Below are 8,190 nucleotides of genomic sequence, written 5' to 3'. Positions count from 1 at the left end.
AACATTAGTAAAAGCCTTTGAAACCTTCCAACTTGAAGTGTAAGTATCTCTTCCTTCCTCCTTATCCTCCCTATCATCTTTCTGATCTAGAGGAAAGGGGTGGCAGGAGGTGAGGAGGTAACAGGGAGCATCTGCCATGGTTTATTGTCTCCTTGCCTTAAACCTTGACACCATCTAAGTTGACTACGCAGTCTCTCTGGAGACTCTTTCACCCTCTCCAGAGATATAAATTGTGTCTGGAGAAGCCTCCTTTGCTGTACTAACTACAAAGAAACCTAAGGCAACTCCAATCTTAACGATTAAGTCCTTCATTTTAGGTACTTATAGATGGTTGGGTACCTAAGTGAGGAGATTATGGACTACAACTCTCACTTTTTCTTGTCTTTACTTCTCAAAGATTGTAACATCATGAGAATTACAATTCGCAGCAATGACAGTTTCACCAAGAGAGGAAAAAAAGAAAAAAGCCCCAAGTCCAAAGTCAAGAGGTGAGGCAGCTGCCACAAGATGAAATGGATGAGAGGATTCAGATCACTTTCATCCAGGCAACATAGATCCTACATATTAGGCATATACCTTTCAGATTACAGAGCATGTGGGAATGCAAAAAAAGAAAGGGAACCTACCACATTAGCTCCTGAGGTATGGCAAATATATAGTCAAGATTACAAGAATCATGGTGGAAGGAAATGAGGCAAGGGGAACTCTGATATTGCAATTTAAATACCAGAGCATAGACCTGAGAAACAGTAGTTACAAAACCCGAACGTGTATTTTTTTCTGAATTTTACATTAGATCTCAATGGATATAATGATGAAGCAGTTCCATGAAAAGAAGCTAAAAGCCAGGCTTGCCTTCACGGTGCCTAAAATGATAGAAATAAGGATGCATGCCCAGGTTTCTCCTCCTTTTCTTTTTCTCTGGTCCTGTGATGCTTCTATTATTGAGTATAAAACACACAAGACGCTCAATGGCAAGGGACCTCCACATTCATCCCTTAGCTCCACCTGCTCCAAGAGATGGAGTTAGGGGTCTTCTAGGCTAACATGACAGAGGAACTGTTTCTTGGAAAAATGATTAAACCATTAGGATACAATACAAAAGTATCTACATCTGTGACTTCTGTGATCTGTGCCAGACTAATGTTAGTCATAAATCTTGGGCAGAAAGGATATACTAGATATTCCACATAAGCGAGATGGTGAATCTCCTTGGCATGTGTAGTAACAGGATATTAAATTAAACAAATAACTCATCTGAAATGGAGAAAATTTCAGTGCCAGCCATCCTGGCATTTTCTGAGACTGAAACATGTCAGTTCTTCCCAGTTTGTCTTCTAGATTCCTGAATGCTTTTAAAGATCTTGCTTTCAGATTCTTTATGCATCAGTTTTCTATGTTTTCTCTCTTTTCAACAACAGTTATGCTTCCTTGGAAAAGTCAAGGAATTCGCACTTAATAAAACACTCAGACACCCATGAAGTGCAGACCACCCAAGAACCTAGATAAAAAGGTTAAAAACTAAATACAATGATATTTCTTATACTCTTCTCCATTTATGAAAGTAGAGAGTATAGTAAGAACTAGCAGACAGAGCTTTCTGGAAAATCTCTTACTGCCTAAAATAATGAGGAAGTTGTTCGATCATATTATAAATATTACTCAAATAATTCTGTCAAAATCAGACTCTGGCAAGTGTCATTTTCTATTTGCTACATGAAGTACCATGTGTTCTAGTTTCTGTGGAACTACCCTAAGGCTTGCAGAGTGATTACATGTAACTTTTCAGAACAGTTTTGTCTAACATTTTTATCTACTTCTGCTGTTCCTTTGTTCCAGTTCTACCTGTATTTCTTCTAATTCTCCATTTCAATTTATGTTGGCCCAGTCTCTTTCCAAGTTCATTGTGCTTAAAGGTATGTAAATACCTGTTTAAAGTACACTGAGGACGCTCAAAGCCACACTATCATTTTGTATATGATACACTGTGCAAATGAAGACAGGCAGGAGAGTATAACATTTGTAAATAAGATTCCAAGGGATGTATCCCAGATGTATGTTAAATGGTACACAGCATGTCTATCAAATAAAAATAATAACAAAAAATCATAAGAATAAAGACATAAAAATATCCAGCTTTCACTATACATTTCACAAATTTATCCATTACAACCTAGGAGCTGAATTTCTCATTTGTGTTTACATTGCTATCACAAAACCCCTATAAGACACTAAAATGCAATCACTGACACATTATCTGTGTTCTACCATTCAATTGCTATTTAATTTATCACTTCAACTATCATATTTAAAAAACAAGAAAGCATTGGTACCCCTATATAGGGACAGAACTCTAACCTTAATGTGATATACTCCTTTTACAGCTGTTATTGTTTTAATCTTCCATGAAGAAATGCCAGTTAAACTGACTGCCATCCAGGTGTCCTCTCTTTGACACAGGCCAAGGCTGATATTATCATGGAGTCCTCATGCACTGACACTCTGCGGAGGCATGGTGCACTGCTGAATGTGGGGCACCACAAAGCTGAAGTGGGAGCAAAGGTCATGGATTAGAATGAATTAAGCAAACATGGATTAAGAAAGATCAATGAGCAGGGACACAGACTCATCAAGCTCTGTTTAGATAATCTGCTTGCTCTGACTAACATTTTCTTCCAATATTACAGCTGAAGAAAATGCACTTGAAGCTCACTCTTGTCAGCTCCTTACAAACTATCAGCAAATTACACAGACAAGATAGTACCCTGAAATGTAAAAACTCTGCCAAGGACTGATACTGACCGTGATCCCCAGATACCAAGTACCATGACTGAAAAGGCAGTTCTGCAATCCCAGATGATGAAACCATCAGGTCAGTTGCTCTGGTTCAGCCAGTGTATTACTGAGAAAGAACAGAGAGAAGCAACCAATGATACTGTAGTAAATGTGGAAAAGAGCAACAGGAAAAATAAGGAGGGCATTCTCCAACATTTTGCACTACTAGTGATGACAGATATTTTGGCAGAAGAGAGCTGTCATTTCAGAGAAAATAGTTTGTAGAAAAATATAAACCTGCAAACTGATCAGAGAAAACTCTCAGGGTCACAAAAGCTGTGGGAGAAAGCTGAAACGAGAAATGTTCTCATAAGCCCATGGTAAGCAGGGACATGAAAAGTGTGAGAAGTAGAATTAGGATATTTAGTGACTAAGAGAAGTCTTATAAAGAATAGGATCCGTCAGTCAGTAGAAAAAAACAATGTCCTGACTCATGTGTATAAGGTCAAAGTTGTTGGAAAAAAATAACAAGTGTTACCAAATCTCCTACACTGAGATCTTAGCTCTACCTTTTAACTCATTTGCCACACTAGCTACATCACAGAGGTGCTGAAGAATTTTATAGATAAACCATTCAAATTTTTGCTTAAGTAGCAGTGTACAGCCAGAAACACTGCCAGCAAAATCAGGAGAAGGGTTGATTTCTCACAAAGTAACTGATTGAAAAGTACTTTTCTGCCAGGGAAGAAGATCTTAAGAAACTGAAAGCAGAAAAAAAAAAACAAACCAACAACTTCCTGTCATCTGTTCACAATTCTATAGGACAAGGATGGTTCTAGTACACAAATGAACTGCAGGATACATGAAGAAGATATTAAAATGAAAAAAATAATGCCAAAACAGTCTTTTATTCATATGATGAATAAAGGGCTTAATTTGTCCCTCACACTGTGTCAGAATAGAAACTTACTCACTTATCTCTAAAAACTCACCAATTCTAAGAATAAAAAACATAATGATTCCTTTTTGCCTTTCACTCAGTTTGCTTTTGTAGTTTTTCAGAAAGGAAAAAAAAAAATAAAAAAGGTTCTAAAGGGGTTTTATTTTCTTGTTTTTCCATATTTCAGTATTCAGGAAATAACTGAGTAACTGAGTAGTGGATCTGAATTCTTCCAAAGTAAATACCTTCATAAAACAGTAGATCAAATCAAGGTAAGGATTCATCTCCCCCAGCATCATTCCTTCAGCAGACATGAGTATAGGGAACAGGAATGTCTGAACTGATCCTCTATCTTGGTGTGTTCTTGCAGCACTACGAGTCTGAGGAACTTCCTGAGATGAAGGCTCCAGACTTCTGTGTTCAATAGAGAGGATGGGCCCATCCTCAGTCCTTTCAAGAATCTAATTAAACTTTCGGCTTCTGCATCATCTTGTGGCAATGAGTTCCACAATTTAATTACAGATGTGATACAATAAAGCACTTCCCTTGTTTATTTCAGAACTGCTGCATGAAACTTTTGTTGAGTGCTCTCTAGATTTTGTATTGTGAGGAGTGATGAACAGTTAAACAGTTTATCATACATCTGTGATAAAGAGCAAATTATCATCCTTCAAACAACTTGAGCTGGCTGGTTTCTCATCAGAATCACTTAGAAGAGAATACACTGAAAAAAACATGTAAATATACAAACCCTGTATTTGTGTGACATTCACAGTATACTGAAAGGGAAGGGGAAGAGAAATTATAGCAGTTATTTATTCACAGGTGGGTTTTGTTTTGTTTTGTTTTGTTTTTTTCATTGACTGAGGAAGCCTTGATTTTAACCATTTGCACAAGTAGATTTTAAATTATCTAGCCCTGGGAATGTTTTAAGATACATGCCTTTTTCAAGGGTATTCTATTAATGTAAGGGCAGGATGATTCCTGAAAGAACAAAGTTCATAATGTATATGATTACAGATTCTTTCTGCAATCTGTGTACTGCCTTGTTCACTCCCTGGTATTTAAGGGCACTTACTGAGGGAATGTGTTATTACAGTGAGTGACATACCATATGGCAAACAGGATCAGCTGCAGCTTTGCACAGTTGTCATTTTTCCTCTTGTACTACAGTTTTACATGATGTAATGTTTTTCTCTGATTGTTCCACGTTCTACCATTTAAGCCTGCCATATTATAAAATGTCATTTTAGGGGGTTGCACCTGAACCCGCTCACCATAATTCTGCATTTATTTCACAGGTGTCTATCACACTGCCATCTCACAGGTGCACTCAAACTTCAAAATTTTTCGGTGCCTCAGCTTCTAATGTAAGAAAAATGCATTATGCAAGATGAGGAAAAGGCAGCCAAACAAGTAATGCTGCTAAATGTCACTTTACAGTACAACATGGATATGCAAATGCAAGTAACCTTATAGGGTGATATTATTTGCAGTCTCAGTAAAATACGATGTGCAAATGATAGTGTAAGGGCCAGGTTCTGAAAAATAAAGGCCCTCTCCAGAGTTAAAGCAAAAAATATGAATGTGAGGGAGTTTTAATTAATACGGGAGAAAATTTATTTTTCTGTGGTTCTGCTCAACTGTCATAAATAAAAATTTTCGAAAACTTAATTCATCTGGAGGTTATTTTCTGTCTTAACTGGAGTTATAGCTAGTTTAAACATAGACCCATTCTTAAAAAGTGTTCAACAATAAGCAATGTGGAACATATGTTAAATCAAACCAGAAAAAGAAAAAAAAAATATTAAGGAAAAAAGAAGTTAAATAATGATATAACAGTTAAGTGTAATCATACATTTAAGGAAAAATACGTTTCTATGACTATTCCTGCAAAGTTCATACAGCTGTGGCAGATGTTCCCTTCTGTCTTCATTTCATAGAATCATAGAATAGTTTGGGTTCAAAGTGACCTTAAAGATTATCTAGTTACAACCCTCCTGCCATGGACAGAACACCTTCTACTAGACCATGTTGCTCAAAGCCCCATCCAATCTGGCCTTGAACACTTCCAGGGACAGAACATCCACAGCTTCTCTGGGTGCGTCACTACTCTCATGGTGAAGGATTTCTTCACGTTATTCTGTGTTATTTCTATGATCAAATAAGAATTTTTGCATTTGACATTTTAAAATTTAAAGACTGAGTAGACATGGGAAAGAAAAAAAAAGATAAACTAAAATGTAAAGGAAAGGACAAAGATCAAAATACAACTAAGATTTAATTAAGTCATAATAATTTGTTCATAATTTTTGATTACATGTCAATATACTTCAATATATATAATCCTATATTCTAAGATCATACTGGTTTTGATGCCAGCATAGCTTGTTGATTGTTGATTGTTAAATTAACTGAGATTAGATATGGCCTAATACTTTTGATAAATTCTTCTCTGATCAGTCATTCTGAGACTGTAACAAGAAAACATGGATTGATTGCAGTCAAAATAATAGCAAACATTTCTATTGTTTTATAACTACAACTGAAGTTACTGTTTTATATTGAGACCTTTACTACTTGCTTTTTCATCAGGATTGAAAGACAGAGTCACCTGGTAATAAAAAGCACTGCAACAAGGAAAGTTAATATCCCTTCTCCCTCATTTTTATGAGTGTTTTATGTCTTATTTAACCTACTTTAAGTATTTGTTTAGCGGATATTTTCTGTCTGTACTTGATTAATAACTGCCAATCAGCACTGAAATATGTGCTTAAAGTACATATCTTAATTTTTCTTTACAAACAATAAATATGATTATTAGAATCTTTATTGGAAATATAGAGGTTTATCTATTAAAATACCCACAGTAAATTTCACTGATGTCAAACAAACACCTAAGACCTAGGACCTGAAAGTCTGTTAAAGAAAAAGGGTTTTAGAGAAAATGGTCTTTAGTTAGAACTCTGTTAATTTTGTACATTGTCACTTCTTTCTTTTACATAATTTTATATTACTTTCCTATTGAAGGATATGCATTTAAATAACAGCAGCTGTTAAGAGTCATGGCTTAAGATATTGGCACAAATACAATAGGAAGGTACTGAAAAGCCTATTGCAACTGAATGAGTTTGGGTACAAATCGTGACTTCCTCTTAAAGATTTTAGTTCCCCTGGTGAACTTACTTGTTATTTATAAAGGAAACAGAAACAATTTCCCTTTACAAGCTTCACTCCTCACATTTGTAATGCAGCTGCAGATACTGTCCCAGCTGAGACAGCACAGGGTAATTCTTTTTGTTCACTCTGATTCTGCAATTCAGTGGATCTTAGAAAAGTTGAGAAACAAGGAAAAAGAGATCTATGGAACAAAACCAGTAAATGTGATTCTAAAGAAAACAAAGTCTTAAAAAGAAAGTGATGACAGTAGGCTGCTGAAAAAGGAAATATACAGTTGTGCTGGTTTGACTAAAATGAGTTAATTTTCCTTCATGCAGTTAGAAACATTTCTTTGTCATAGCTAGCGGGGTCATTGTTTGGATTTAATTTGAGAACAAGAAGTTACCCTGGAACAGAGTTAATGTTTTTAATTGCTCTATTCTGAGAGCCAAGGCCTCTGGGCTTTACCCACAGTTGTAAGGCAGCTGGGAAGGGGGGTATAGATAGGGCAGAGCTTGACTGACATCCAGACTGGTCAATAAGAATATTCTATCCCATTAGCTTCATGCTTTGTATTTAAGGAGAGTCAGGATCTTTCAGCTAGGTTTGGACTCAAGTTAGGAGCCAGGATGGAGACCTGTTCAGCAGAGTTCTGTTTGCGAGTTTCTTTAGTTGGGCTTTTCACCATTCTGCAATTTTGCAGAGGCCTCGGTGACTTTCTCTCTCTTCTCTTTCTGAGATTGGCTGTTTGGGACCAGGTGCTGCTGCCTGGGACTGGCTGCTCAGTGTGGATGGATTTTGTGAGGAATTGCATTGAGTATCTTTTATTTTATATTCTATTTCCATTTTATATATAATAGTAGTGGTAGGTTAGTGTTATTTTATTAAACTGTTTTTATCTCAATCCACGTTTTTCCCTTCCTTTTTGATTGTCTCACCTATTTGGAGTGGGGTGGTGGGTGCAGAAGGAGTGAACAAGTGGCTATTATGGTTATATTTCTAGCTTGGGTTAAACCACAACCATAGTGAGATGCCAGAAAACTTCAGAAAAATCATATTTTTCGTCTTGCTTTGATGCTTTCAAAGTGAGTTTGATCTATTTCTAGGTGGTTATTAATACACAGATCTCATAATGTTGCAATCTCAAAACAAGTAACATACAAAATATGTTTTTCTTAATAATTTTCTATTAAAGAGTGTTTTATTAAATCTACATTTTCTCTTCACCCATCTTATAAGAAAAGATTTACCTTTGTATTAAATTAATATTTTCTTAAGATTCACTGAATTGCAAAAAATATTTTGATGTTAAAAAA

This window comes from Streptopelia decaocto (assembly GCF_964273445.1).
Source record: "Streptopelia decaocto genome assembly, chromosome: 1".
NCBI lineage: Eukaryota > Metazoa > Chordata > Aves > Columbiformes > Columbidae > Streptopelia > Streptopelia decaocto.
Note: the sequence above shows the minus strand (reverse complement) of the source record.